Source organism: Acanthopagrus latus, chromosome 8, assembly GCF_904848185.1.
Source record: "Acanthopagrus latus isolate v.2019 chromosome 8, fAcaLat1.1, whole genome shotgun sequence".
Lineage (NCBI taxonomy): Eukaryota > Metazoa > Chordata > Actinopteri > Spariformes > Sparidae > Acanthopagrus > Acanthopagrus latus.
In genome coordinates this window covers 15,452,700-15,464,832 of record NC_051046.1, presented here as the reverse complement: position 1 = coordinate 15,464,832, position 12,133 = coordinate 15,452,700, and the positions used below count along the sequence as shown (strand labels likewise).

At 41.3% G+C, this 12,133-nt stretch overlaps 1 long non-coding RNA gene across 1 annotated transcript in view; it reads left to right on the top strand.

Moving 5' to 3' along the window:
* The first annotated feature begins 5,963 nt into the window (after positions 1-5,963).
* The window catches only part of LOC119024182, a 45,985-nt gene continuing 39,815 nt past the window's right edge, over positions 5,964-12,133 (top strand). Inside the window, exons 1-2 of the long non-coding RNA XR_005076412.1 lie at positions 5,964-6,184; positions 6,329-6,366. This is a non-coding gene — a long non-coding RNA (uncharacterized LOC119024182). The remainder of the gene's footprint in view (positions 6,185-6,328; positions 6,367-12,133) is intronic.

The window sequence follows — 12,133 nt, the reverse complement described above, 5'->3', positions numbered from 1 at the left end:
CTATGGACATATGGGCCTAACAAGCATGTTAATGATTAGCTCACCAACCAGTCCTGGCACATGTCACTGAGTCACCAGTCCTCCAGCACCGCCTGTTTTCTTTGGACAGGTGAAAAAAATAATACAAAGAGAGCATTGCAGGTAACACTAGAGCCCCATGTTTCCACTGTGTAAACCACTTGTCAGTAATGTGTTTAATTTCAAAATTTCAGAAATCTAAAGTGTTAATTGAATGCAATTGTTTTTTGTTTTCTATATTTGTTCTCTAATTCTCTATAGATATATTATACATTGTGATAATATCGTAATTTCTGGCCATGATAGTTGTGTGGTTGAAATCTTATATAATGACAACCCTACCTTCACTTCCTATTGACAGTGAAGTGCAGTAAGGGCTGGGGTGTTCTCTCTCTTAGAGCCTGGTTGCACAATTTAAGATCAGAAGTTTTTGTTCCTCTTCTGAACAGCTACACTCAAAGGCGGGGTTACGAAAACAGAAGTCAAAGAGAGGGTGGAGACAAAGGAAGAGCGCACAGAATAAAAGTGACTTAAATCATACAAAGAATGAAAAAAAGAGAGCTGGAGAGACAGAAGTTGACATCCTGACATTCTCACCTCCTCACAGTGGACTAATCACTGTTATTCTATCTGACCATCCAGCAGCCACCCCTGATGGAGTGCACTGACCCCTGACCCCTCCTTTACGGGACGTCTGAGTCAAAATGTAGATGGTGTAGCCCGGTGGTATTTCCTGGCAATTTGCCATTTTGTTCCCTCTATCTCTGCCTCTCTTGCCTTCGCTATATTTTCTTTTCAGTCTGACATTGCTGGGACGTGGTGCATTTCATTCTTACTACAGAAAAATCATCATTCACGAATGCCACTCTCCGTAAACAATGTGAATTTCTTCCCCATCCTCTTTCATGTGTCCCCGCTGACAGCCTGTGACCTCCTCCGTTTCTAGGCTGTGAATGCAATTGTCATTTCTTCTAAACACTGTGCCTTTTTTTTTTTCTTTCTGGCATTGCATTGTTCACAACTCAATGTCAAACGCATGCAGAGAGGGTGCAGCAGGCAGCGACGGAGGGAGGCATACAGAATGAGACATACAATAGATTTGATTCCATCAAAGCGTATTTTGCAAATTATGCACTGAATTAAAAAAAGTGGAGTAGAACTGGGGGAAGAAAAATCACTTAGTTTTCCTTTGTGGTGCAAAAAGGTGTAATTTATTTATTGAAAAGATATTCATGCAAACTGTTCGTGACTTTTTTTTTTTTCAGCAAGCTTCCTAAGTGTTAAATAATAATAGTAATCTTTACCTCTGCTGCCTCTCTGCTTCAGTTTTGAGGGTATCGTTGGCGTGCAAGCAAATCGCAGAGCGAGTTTCCTTGTTTTTTTGTTTTGAGGTTAAATTAAGATGTTTAGGGAAGACTAAAACAGTGACAACAACCGCCGTGTCGCTTCTTATTCCCTCAAGTTTTCATGTGGACGCGTTGGTTGACATTCAGGAGGCCAATTTACTGTAAATACCCTTAAATTCACAATGTATTCTCCCTGACATTTCATAAAGTTTGCATGAAATTAGCTCGGAAGTCAGACAGAAACATTGCTGCCGTGTCGAGAGAAAAACACCGGGGTGTGTGTGTGTGTGTGTGTGTGTGTGTGTGTGTTGCTCTTATTCGTCATGTTAATTGGCCATTATAGCGGACGACTGAAGTATTATCAAATAAAAGTGCCTTCTCTTCACTTTTCCAATTCACAGCTCTCAAACGTCTCATCCCGAGTGACTGTAAACTGGATTTGCTTGTTGAAAATTAAATTGCAAATTAGTCTGTGAAGGCAACACCCATTAGAGTACTCAGACAAACCATGCATTAACTCAGTTGTACTAAAATGCTCTTATTATGCTTTTTCCGGCACATACTGCACACATGTCTGTTTTGTTTATTATTGATGCATGTTCATATTCATCAAGTGTTGTGTATTTCAGTCTGAAGTGTTCGGAGCTCAAGGACAGGCTGGATAAAGCTTCTTTCAACATGTTTCGAACTTGTTGTGTGTTTTATTATTTCCGATGAATGGATAAAACCTTTGTGCAAGTGTCCTGAAGTGAAGTGTTTGTGCAGACCACTGAGCTCTCAAAAAGGCTGAGTTATTGACACGGACTGAACTATGTATTCATGGACAACCCAAGCGCCCGAATAAATGTCAGCTTAGTATATTTCTGCACAGACATGCCACAGACATGGCAGGGAATGTTCCGAGGTCTCCTTCACAAGATTTGGTTTTGTCGGCAATAAAAAGGAGATGGTCCGACCTTTCAGTGAAAACACTTTGAGCTGCCACAGCTACAGCTGGAAATCCTCCTTAATTGCCATTCATCTGCTTTCCTGATACGATAAATGTCTTTTAAAAATATTCCCCGTGTCATTAATATTGTGCATGTTTTTTCTTTAGGTGTCCTTCTCTCAATCAGTGAAGATAAGGATGTCGACATTTGCAGAACAATGACACAAGCGGGATGAATCCCAGGGCCGCGTACGTGTATACAGTATGTGCAAACGTCTGTTTGTTCTTGACATGCATGAGCGATTATCTTCAGGACACACACCAACGTGATTGAAAGTCGAGAGAGATTAATGTTGTTTAGTCACTGTGTGCATATCGGCAAAAAGGTCACAGCTTAGTCCGTCATCAGTTTCTAATCCATCAGAACAAACGCGGATAAATTTAAGGATATTCGTTTGAGGGATTAAACCTGTTCTGGTCCAACAGCACCCTCCTCGTCTTTCATTAGGACACCCTCCTCGACACTGTAGAGCTGTTTTGTCTAGAAAGAAATGTTTTGAGGCTGTGTGAGTGGGCCTATCTGTTGCCTTGGGTGACAACGCCAGAATATTCCTCATAAACAAGTGATGTCAGCCTGCACATAAACCCACTTGTGTCCATCTAAAATGTTGACAGGAAACATGAGTAATAGGCGCCTTCATGCTCACAATGAACAGATGCATCTCTGAGCCGACAGAGCAGCATCACACTCGCTGTTGTATACATGTACGTGCAGATTGTTGAGGTGAGTTGAATTTATGACTCTTTCCATTATGAATTTATGTTTCACGGAGGGTTTATCATTGTAAAACTTTCCTCAATCCCAGAGAGGGGCTTTGAAAGAAGGAGGCCTCATTACATCACTGAATCTTTCTTTGGTGCTAGACTGTGGTGGCAGCTGCATTGAAGTCAATGGGAGATTCACCTGGAAACACACAAGCTGTAAGCACATCAGTCACATATTAAAATCTTATAGAGTTAATATGCAGGAGAAATGTCCTTGAGTGGTGTTTGTGCCAGCTGATGAATGAAAGTCCTCACCCTCCTGTGCGCTCTGTTTTGGTTTCCCACATAGATTTAATGGCAGGATTATATACCCAAGGCAAGATGGCAACTAATCAGTCCAGAGAGAATTGCTTGCCTGGCGCATACTCCCCCAAAAAAGGTGATCATGCTCATAGAATAGTTGCCATCTTGCCTTGGGTATCTAGTTCTGCTATTAAATCTATGTTGGAAACCAAAACAGAGCTCAGAGAAGAGTGAGGAACCTTTATCCATCGGATGGCAGAAACACCAATCAAGAAGATTCCCGCTGCATATCAACTTCATAAGATTTTAATATGTGACTGATGTGTTTACAGCTTGTTTCTGCTGCCCCATGTCACCAAAAAAGGTGCGTTCACATTCTCCCCCGATGATCCCACTTCCTGAGTCGGCAAATCTTTCTACCATCTTCAGCACGACCGTTTGCATCAAGTTTGAATGCATCATATGTGCCGCGTTTTTTTCTTGGTCGGACAGAAAAATGTTTTGCCAGTTATGCCGACGCCTCATGAATGCTCAATTGCGTGCAAACAAAAGTCTACGTAAAGTACACGAGGTGAGGTACAGGAAGTGAACAGTCCTTTATGTACACGGTGCCTTTGTGTTGAACTGTCAGCCGTTTGTTTCCAGAGTGAAATCACTGACGAGCTGGAGGAGCTCAATTGAGACTCAGAGGCTGATAAAATGGTCACAGGTCACCACCCCTGTTGCTTTGGGTGAAGCTGTCGAAGCCACCCAGTTACAGGACTGTCCAAAAGAAAAAAAAACAAAACAAAGAAAAACATAAACAATCAGACTGCTTCGCTCTCTCTCTCTCTCTGTTCATAATGCGCCTTGTATCAGCGTTAAAGAATAACAAGCACTTAGTGTGCGCAGCTCCACTCAAGAATCATTATGGAGATTATTATTATGTTTCAAATGCATTCAAAGTGGAGCAGGATGCAGGGGAGGAAGACCACGGGAGGGAAGTCATCAGACAGTCACTTACAATAAATAGCGTACAAAATCTCTCTGGATTGATCTGTGTATTTACGATAAATTGCTGTCTTGCTGCCAAAAAGGGGGGGGGGGGATTAATGATCAGGTTTTGAAAGCTTATACTATCTTTTTTTTAACAAGTCACACAATTCTTTGACAGTAAAGAGTCCTTAATGTCTGCTGAGGATCCCGGTCGTACAGACAGTCATGTCGTTAATGCCATTTTGACCTGATCTCTAACAGAATCATCATCAGTCTCTTCCATCAGGAAAAAAATGAGCACGACTGTGATAATTTGAATTCTACCGACAAACAACCCAGTACCCATTATTTTCTCCCGAGACTGAGCTTGTTATTCTGCTGAACATAAATTAGGTTGAATATCCACACTTCCTCTTTGGTGCTGCGCCCTAGGAGGGTATAATGAAGAGTGATGTAAGCTAAGTTCTGTTTACACTCATTTTTCAGACAAACTGCTGATCCTCCTGGGGGGAAACTTGTCCTCTATATTTGACCCATACTCAGTATTTATAGTGAGCCGAGGCCTCAGCAGCCGATACCAAACATGGCCGTCTCTCTGAGGAGATCATGGAGAATCCACACAGACAAGAGCGACACTGAAATACAAACTCCCGACCTTCTTACTGCAAATTCATTCAGTGCTGTTTTACCACTGAAACACCTTCATATTTGATTTTAATCAGCAAAACAAGTTGTTGTGCAGCCGAATCAATATCAGGTATCAATTATCAAGTAATGTAACTTAAGAGTTTGTGAATGATTGACTGAGATGGAGCAATTGGCTCCACTTTCATTTCTAGTCTCCACCGGCCTGTCCTTATCTCAACCCCTCACATCTTGAGTTGGAGACAGAAGTCAATGGTAACAGTCTGGAAGGGATTAAAGCTCAACCACCCGCAAGGTGCAGTATTGAGCTTCTGATCACATTGTACAGTAGGAGAGAGACACGGCGAAAACAGACGATCGATCCAAACACTGCACTGACGCAACACGGGAGCCGCTGCGGCATTCCTCACCAGCATCTGTGTTTTCATCCGAGGTGTAGGCGAGCTCGAAAAAGAGAGGATTATAAACGCAAGTTAACGTTCTTGTGTAATTAAAGAATGCCTCCTGTACATCCACAAGAGACGAACAGGCCAGACAGAGCCAATATGTGAAAGACTGTTGGTCAGAATCAATGCAACAGCTTTATTCTGTCCTGCTTTCTGTGAGGCGCTGTGTGATGTCTGAACAAGAAAGAAACTTCACAGGAGTGGCTCTGCTTTCTTTGACTCTATGGAAGAAAAATAAATGGGAAAATGGCAACATGAAATATTACTTCATTTTTGTACCCGGAGCGTCCAGGTCCTGTCAGTGTTTTGTGTGTTTCCTGGGTTTTGTGGTGGTTTTTGCCCCTTTTCCAGTGTTTTTTCTTGCCTCACGAGCTCTTCCCCAGTTTGCTTTCCCTCCACACCTGCACTGCATCTTCTTTATTAACCTAGACCTGTTCCAAGTGATTCCCAGCTTATCCACACCTTCCCTGTTTCCCTGTTCTTCCACTGATTCCCCTCACCTGTGTTTTTTTTTTTTTTGCCTCACTCCACCTGCACCTCATCCCCTCATTGGTTTAGTTTGTATTTTAGTCCAGTCTTTAGTTCAGTCTTTGCTGAGTCATCTGTTCTGTTTCCCTGATCCTGCTGAGCTTCCCTTATCTTTGTGTTGCCAGTATGCCCAAATCAAACTTTATCCATGGCACTTCCCGCCTGCAGTCTTGTGTATTTTTTTTTCGTCAACCTTCTCCGCTCCAGTGTGACACAAAGCTGTGAATAAGGTAAAAATGTTGGACTCAGTGAAATGCAACAAAGGCATCTTTCTGACGTGAAATTTTGGCTGAAGATTGATCTATGGGTGGATGGGGTGATATCATTGGTTGGTACAAACTTACGTGATCACACATGGTATTTTGTTTTTCCAGGAAGAAGATACGACTCAATTTTGATCGATTTTGAGTGAGTAAGTAAGAGTTTTCTATCAACTAGGCACAAAGTGACATGTTTTTTCTGGTGATCTATTTTCTGTCTGATTGAAATAGTTTTCGCTCCCGTGTTAATGACTTCAGATCTTGTAGAACACGAAGTTCTGTGAGAATAATCTTTCTAAATTCCTTTATTTGTTTTTTGATGTGTGAAATTTTTTTTTTCATTTGTGAAACCAAGTGATTTTTTTTTTTTTTTTCCACACAATGACATTTCTAGGTTTTGTTTTGTTTTTTTTCCCCTATCAGTTCTCAAGTCATAAACAAAGGAAGGAAAATAATTTAGATCCGACTTAGAAAATGGATCACCAGGAAAAAATAAAAATGCCCCTCAGGGCTTTCATACATGAATACTGTCGGATGATGTGTTGGCTCTGTTGTGTTGGTGTTTGTGCACTTATCAATAAGCTATGAGACATGCGTCTTTTATTTTTCTCTCAGATCTGCTGGATGTCTTTGCCTGTGCTGGCTGTTTCCTTCCTTCGTGCTGTTGTAGATCTATTTAGAGCTTTGGGCGTCAGTATGAAACGTAAATTAACTTCTTGGAGTGTCCACAGCGACACAGTTTCTTATTTTGGTTGATGCCTGGCACTTTTAATTCCGATGCTTTCGTGCTGTTTTTACATGCTGTTGAAATATGAGCACTTGTTTGAGTGGTGTGAGTCTTAAGGGGCTGAATTGATTTTTGTGAAGATTTTCCCCTTGCTTGGTGCTTGGTTGTTTAGAGGGCTCATCGCAAGTCTCGTCTGTTTTAGAAAATAATACTGTACACTGGCTTTAGGGCTGTAAACACGACTGCACACAGCACATTCACATAATTACTTCCCTGTGATATTGGCTTCACGGGGGAACTCGGTTTGGGCTAAGTCACATTTTCTCCACACATTTCGTATTCGACTGAGCTTTAAAGTGACATGTCGACTCAAGGAAATGCATTTCACTGACTGCTTTTACTTAATTTTTTTTCATACCAACATATTGATTACATCATATTCTACATTAAGCTGTGCTCATGGCTTCCACAGTATTTTGGAGCGAGGGCAACTGCTTTGCATTTCGGTGAGTTTAATGAGTTTGATAATCATCTCTGCATAATTGACGCGTTGATGGTTTGCAGACCATGTGAGCTGTGGAGTTTAGATTCGTCCATCTGAATTTACTTGATGGAACTTTCCCCGCAGTTTTGGGGGAATTAAGTGTTTTTACCGTCACTCTTGATCGCTCAGCTGTGTCGTGAGCCCGGCGAATGTTTGTGGCGAGTGACGACAGCGTCCTACGCCAAATATTAACTCTGTGGATTATTTGTATTTGCATAATAAATCTGTTCCATGTGAGATAGCTGATGGAGCTCTTCTGCACACCAAAATCTGCACCAATATATCTGCATAAAGCGTATTTCATTTAAACAGTATTATAGATATTTAATGACATTTAAAATAATGGATTCACGGCCTCGGGGTCTGATCCCCTGGAGGGGTCGCTGAATCAGTCTGAGAAGTCGCAAGATGACTAACAGGATTGTTACCTTTTTTTTAGTTAAGATCATTGACGGCAGGCTCTGATTTGCAATGTCGTCAAACGAAAGATCAAAGGACAAATATATAAATACAATAACCAGTATACATACAGTTAATAGATGATACGGGAAAATGAAATTAAAATGGATACAAACAGCTGAATGGTTTAAAATCATGGCATCATTGAGGTCTTCTTTAATAGGTTGCTCCAATCATTTGGGGCATTAAAAATAAAGTCAGATTTTCCAGGTTCACTACAAACTCGAGGGACTTGCGATGACAGCCACTCATTACGCTGACTCTGATAAGAACCTGTGGTCCAGTGAAGCAGAGCAGATAAATGCGGCGGCAACTTCCCAGCAAGGTCCTTAAAGATAAATCAAACACAAAAGCGGATTTTGTTTGCTGAACAAACGGTGATGTTCATTTTCAGACGTATTTCTCTTATCTTTGCATTTTATTGTACAATTAGTGTTTGGAAGACCGTCAGACCTCTAAAAACTGTTCAGATGAATCAATCTGATGACTTGTCGGCCCACAGATGTGTGAAACATCTGGGAAGAGGTTGTGAGAAGTTACTGAACTCAAAAGCAGGATTAGCGATTCTCCTGATATTTAACACTTGAGGGACGACAGCTTACTGGCAGCCTGCATCTGCACTTTCACTTATCATGTGCGCACAAAGACGATTGATTTAGACGGAGCTGATGTGCCATATTTATTCTCTTTTTCCAAGATCCTTTATCGATTTGTTTGGGAAAGAGGGTCTACTCTGGGCAGATTTGAGAAACCAAACTCTGCAACAAACCGAATTTCTATCTGTTGTTGTGGTTTGTATTGGTGAATCCCTGAAGAGTGGTGAACTCTGGAATCATTATTTTTTGGTAACATATCATCATTATTTGAACTTGCCTCACTCTAAATTACAACCCATCTGAATAAAGTCAAGATGCTGTTGTGAAGTTCCCCACGTCTTTTAAAAAAGAGAATGTGAAAATGTGAATGACGGTTTGTCAGAGCACAAAACCAAGGATCTGTTGATCTTTACAAATAGAGACTGTCATGTTGTGGGTTTTTGGTTAGACACATCCTGTCATGTCAAGCATTCCTCTTCCTGTCTTTGTCTTCCTACTGTGTCTTTCCAGTAGTTAATCGCTCCCTTTGTTCCCTTCAGTCTTGGTTGCTTTGGTCTGTTCGACAGTCCTTGTGTGTTCCCTGTGTTCCTGATTTGTTACCCATTGCTTTAAGGGTTTGTCCACTATTCTTGTATTACTCATTAGTTTTGATAGATTCTGAGGAATATGTATGTAAGTAGACATCTCCACAGGTCAGAGTTCGTCACCCTTTCATTCAGTCTTGGTTTCTCTGTGTTGGACAATAACGCAACTTTTCTATCTCACAACAAGTAAGCCGAAACCATCTGTCAATCCTGCATTATCCTGTTTATTGTTCTCATGTTCCTCAGCCTCAGTGAGGTGCGGTCCACTGTGGCAGCATTACCATGAAACACTGACATTAATATCTTCTTCAGATGGATCTTAATGCTGCAACAGTGCCACAGAAGATCCGGCCTGAGCAGCCAGGCCAGTGGAGAGACGAGGCCTAATGGAGTTTTAATAGATAAATGTTGGCAGGATGTATCTCGGGCGCCTCAATAACAGCAGGATGTAGAAATCCAGACAATGGTTTTTAAATGGTGATTAATGGAAGCTATTGGTTTCATAATGCTCGGAAGATGGGAGGAGCGTCGCTTGCAGGCTTACTGGAAGATGAAGGACTCAGATGAAGGTGAGGAAGCAGGTGGATGAGCAGAACCTGGGCGGGATGATCGACAGAGGCGGACGAGCGCTGAGCAAAAGTAGAAGTCAGGTTATTAGGGAAGCTCAAAGGGACCCTGACAATGTGTTAACAAACTTCTCGGTTGCCGGGGGCCTTTGACGCAGGAGAGCAGCAGCGGATGCCTGATTGGAAGCGAGGTGCGGCGGGCTGACACAGCCTGTCGCTGTCTGTCTGTTTTTAGCCATCACCTCTCTGTTTTAATGATGTTTCAGTGTTGGGCAGCTTTGGATGTGACTCAGTCAGCTTGAGAAAGTCACTGCTTTGAGGCCAGGTGAATCATCTAATGGCGTATTGATTGACATTTTGAAAAAAGCAAACGCATTCAGAGGCCAGACAAAAGGAAGCAAAAGGTCGAGTCAGAAACACTTCTGAACACGTCAATAACATCATGAGTGACTGACGATTTTCAAAAGTTGGCTGAAGAAGAGTGGAAGAGTGTTTTATTAAATTGTTTTCATGTACCTGACATCAATTGGAAAAAAAAAATAATAATTTCACCCTTCATTTGGCCACATGCTGCTACAAAAATGTGAATGTCCGATCATAGATTAGCAATCATAACTAGGCATAGCATGCTTATTTTGCTTTGAATTTCTCTATGACTACTTACTGAAAGAGTTTGGATGATGGCATCTTTTTGTTGTCTTTCCAAAACTAAAAACAAAGAGCAGAGGTCAGCCTAGTTAAAGGAATAGGTGTTCCCTTAAACAACTAAAGTAGCTGGGGTTAAAAAATAAATACATAAAGTAACTCCATACAGCTCGTCTGGTGTAATCCATGTCTTTGGAAGCCATGAGATCCCAACCGGATTTAAAATAAAGGTAATTCACAAGCTCAACATTCAGTCAAGCTCGTGCACCTACTGCAGATGCTTTCAGCCTAGCAGCTACAATAAAAAATATATGTTAACAGTTGGAACTTGGCATATTAATTTCAAGGCCAGGAGGAGTTAGCATATCATAAGTTAAATTTGTTATCACAGTAGTTTGCACAGCTTCTGCTGACCTCTGCAAATAGGGTTTCAGCACATAGATCGAGGCATCAAACCTCCCTCACAACAGGAAGCTGTTGCAGGAGAGTGGAGAGCTGTGTTCACTTTACAACAGCAATCCGGCTAAGATAGCAGAGGTTTGATGCCTTGAACTATGTGCTGCGGCCCTATTTGTACTGTTGCTGAGTTTAGTGCTGTTCCGAGCATTATTTGTGGCTTTTTGGCGGCGGTTTCTTGTTGGAGGCGTATACTGCAGTGTATTGTTATTGTGCGGTCTTCTCTGAGGTTGCTAAAACTACATAAACTAGCTGGGGGGGGGTCTTACTCAGTGTCACAGTGTGTTAGACCATGGATTAAACTTGCACCAGAATATCCCTTTAATTGTCTATAATGAGTCCAACAGTGTTATAGGAGTGCAATGCTAGACCAGTGGACTGCCTTTCAAATGTGACACCTATATTACCCCCAATGCAATTTACCCACTAACTGACATCAGTGGAGGCAATTTATCAGATTACATACAGCTTCCTCTGGAAAAGGCTTTAGACTACTTTTTTTTCATATGCAGTAGTACTTCCCAAGAAGTGCCTTTTTATGGTGTTTTGAGAAATTTCAAGAAATTTACAGCAATTTCCCAAAATATTAAGCCATACATGTTTGCCAAATCCATCAGTTAGTCCACATTTAGTTCACCTATTTTGACGTTTCAAACATGTTGTTTGAAAACACTAACGACATGGCATACATCTGAACATATAAGCATTACATTTTTCCACTAGAGTTAATTATCTTCACGCTGCACTACAATAAATAATATCCTGTGTTTTCATTCGTATGTCATCTACATGGATCCGCTGGTGAAGATGCAGACTGTTTTTTTTTTTGTTTTTTTTTCTGCGACATGCTGCTTTGGCCTCAGGCTTTCAGCTTAAATCATGTATGTAGCCATTATGTGCATATGTGCATGGGAAACAGTAACTAAGGGAGGGCAGGGCAAAGCAAAACGGTAAAATGCTCTGCCCAGTGTTCATCACTGATGTTAAACAAACAAAAGGAAGTATTTCTGTCCAGGATTAGAAATGTGAGGATAATAGTAAACGGATACATGGATTGAATGTGTGCCAGCACCCCAAAAACTAGGAGAAAAGATGGGCAGAAAAATAGAATCAGCTGGTGGAAGATTTCTTTTGCCAAAGAGCACTTGACACAGAGGGATTTAAACACACTGGAAAAGATAAAACTTTATTTCTCCCTGTCGTGACAATACAAAGTCAACAAGTGCAATAACAATCCGACTGAAAACGGTACTTTACATTCTATCTAGTAGTAAATACATAGACAGAACGTGGTGCACATTATCATCACCACCACACCCAAAAAAGTGAGGTATCAACCACT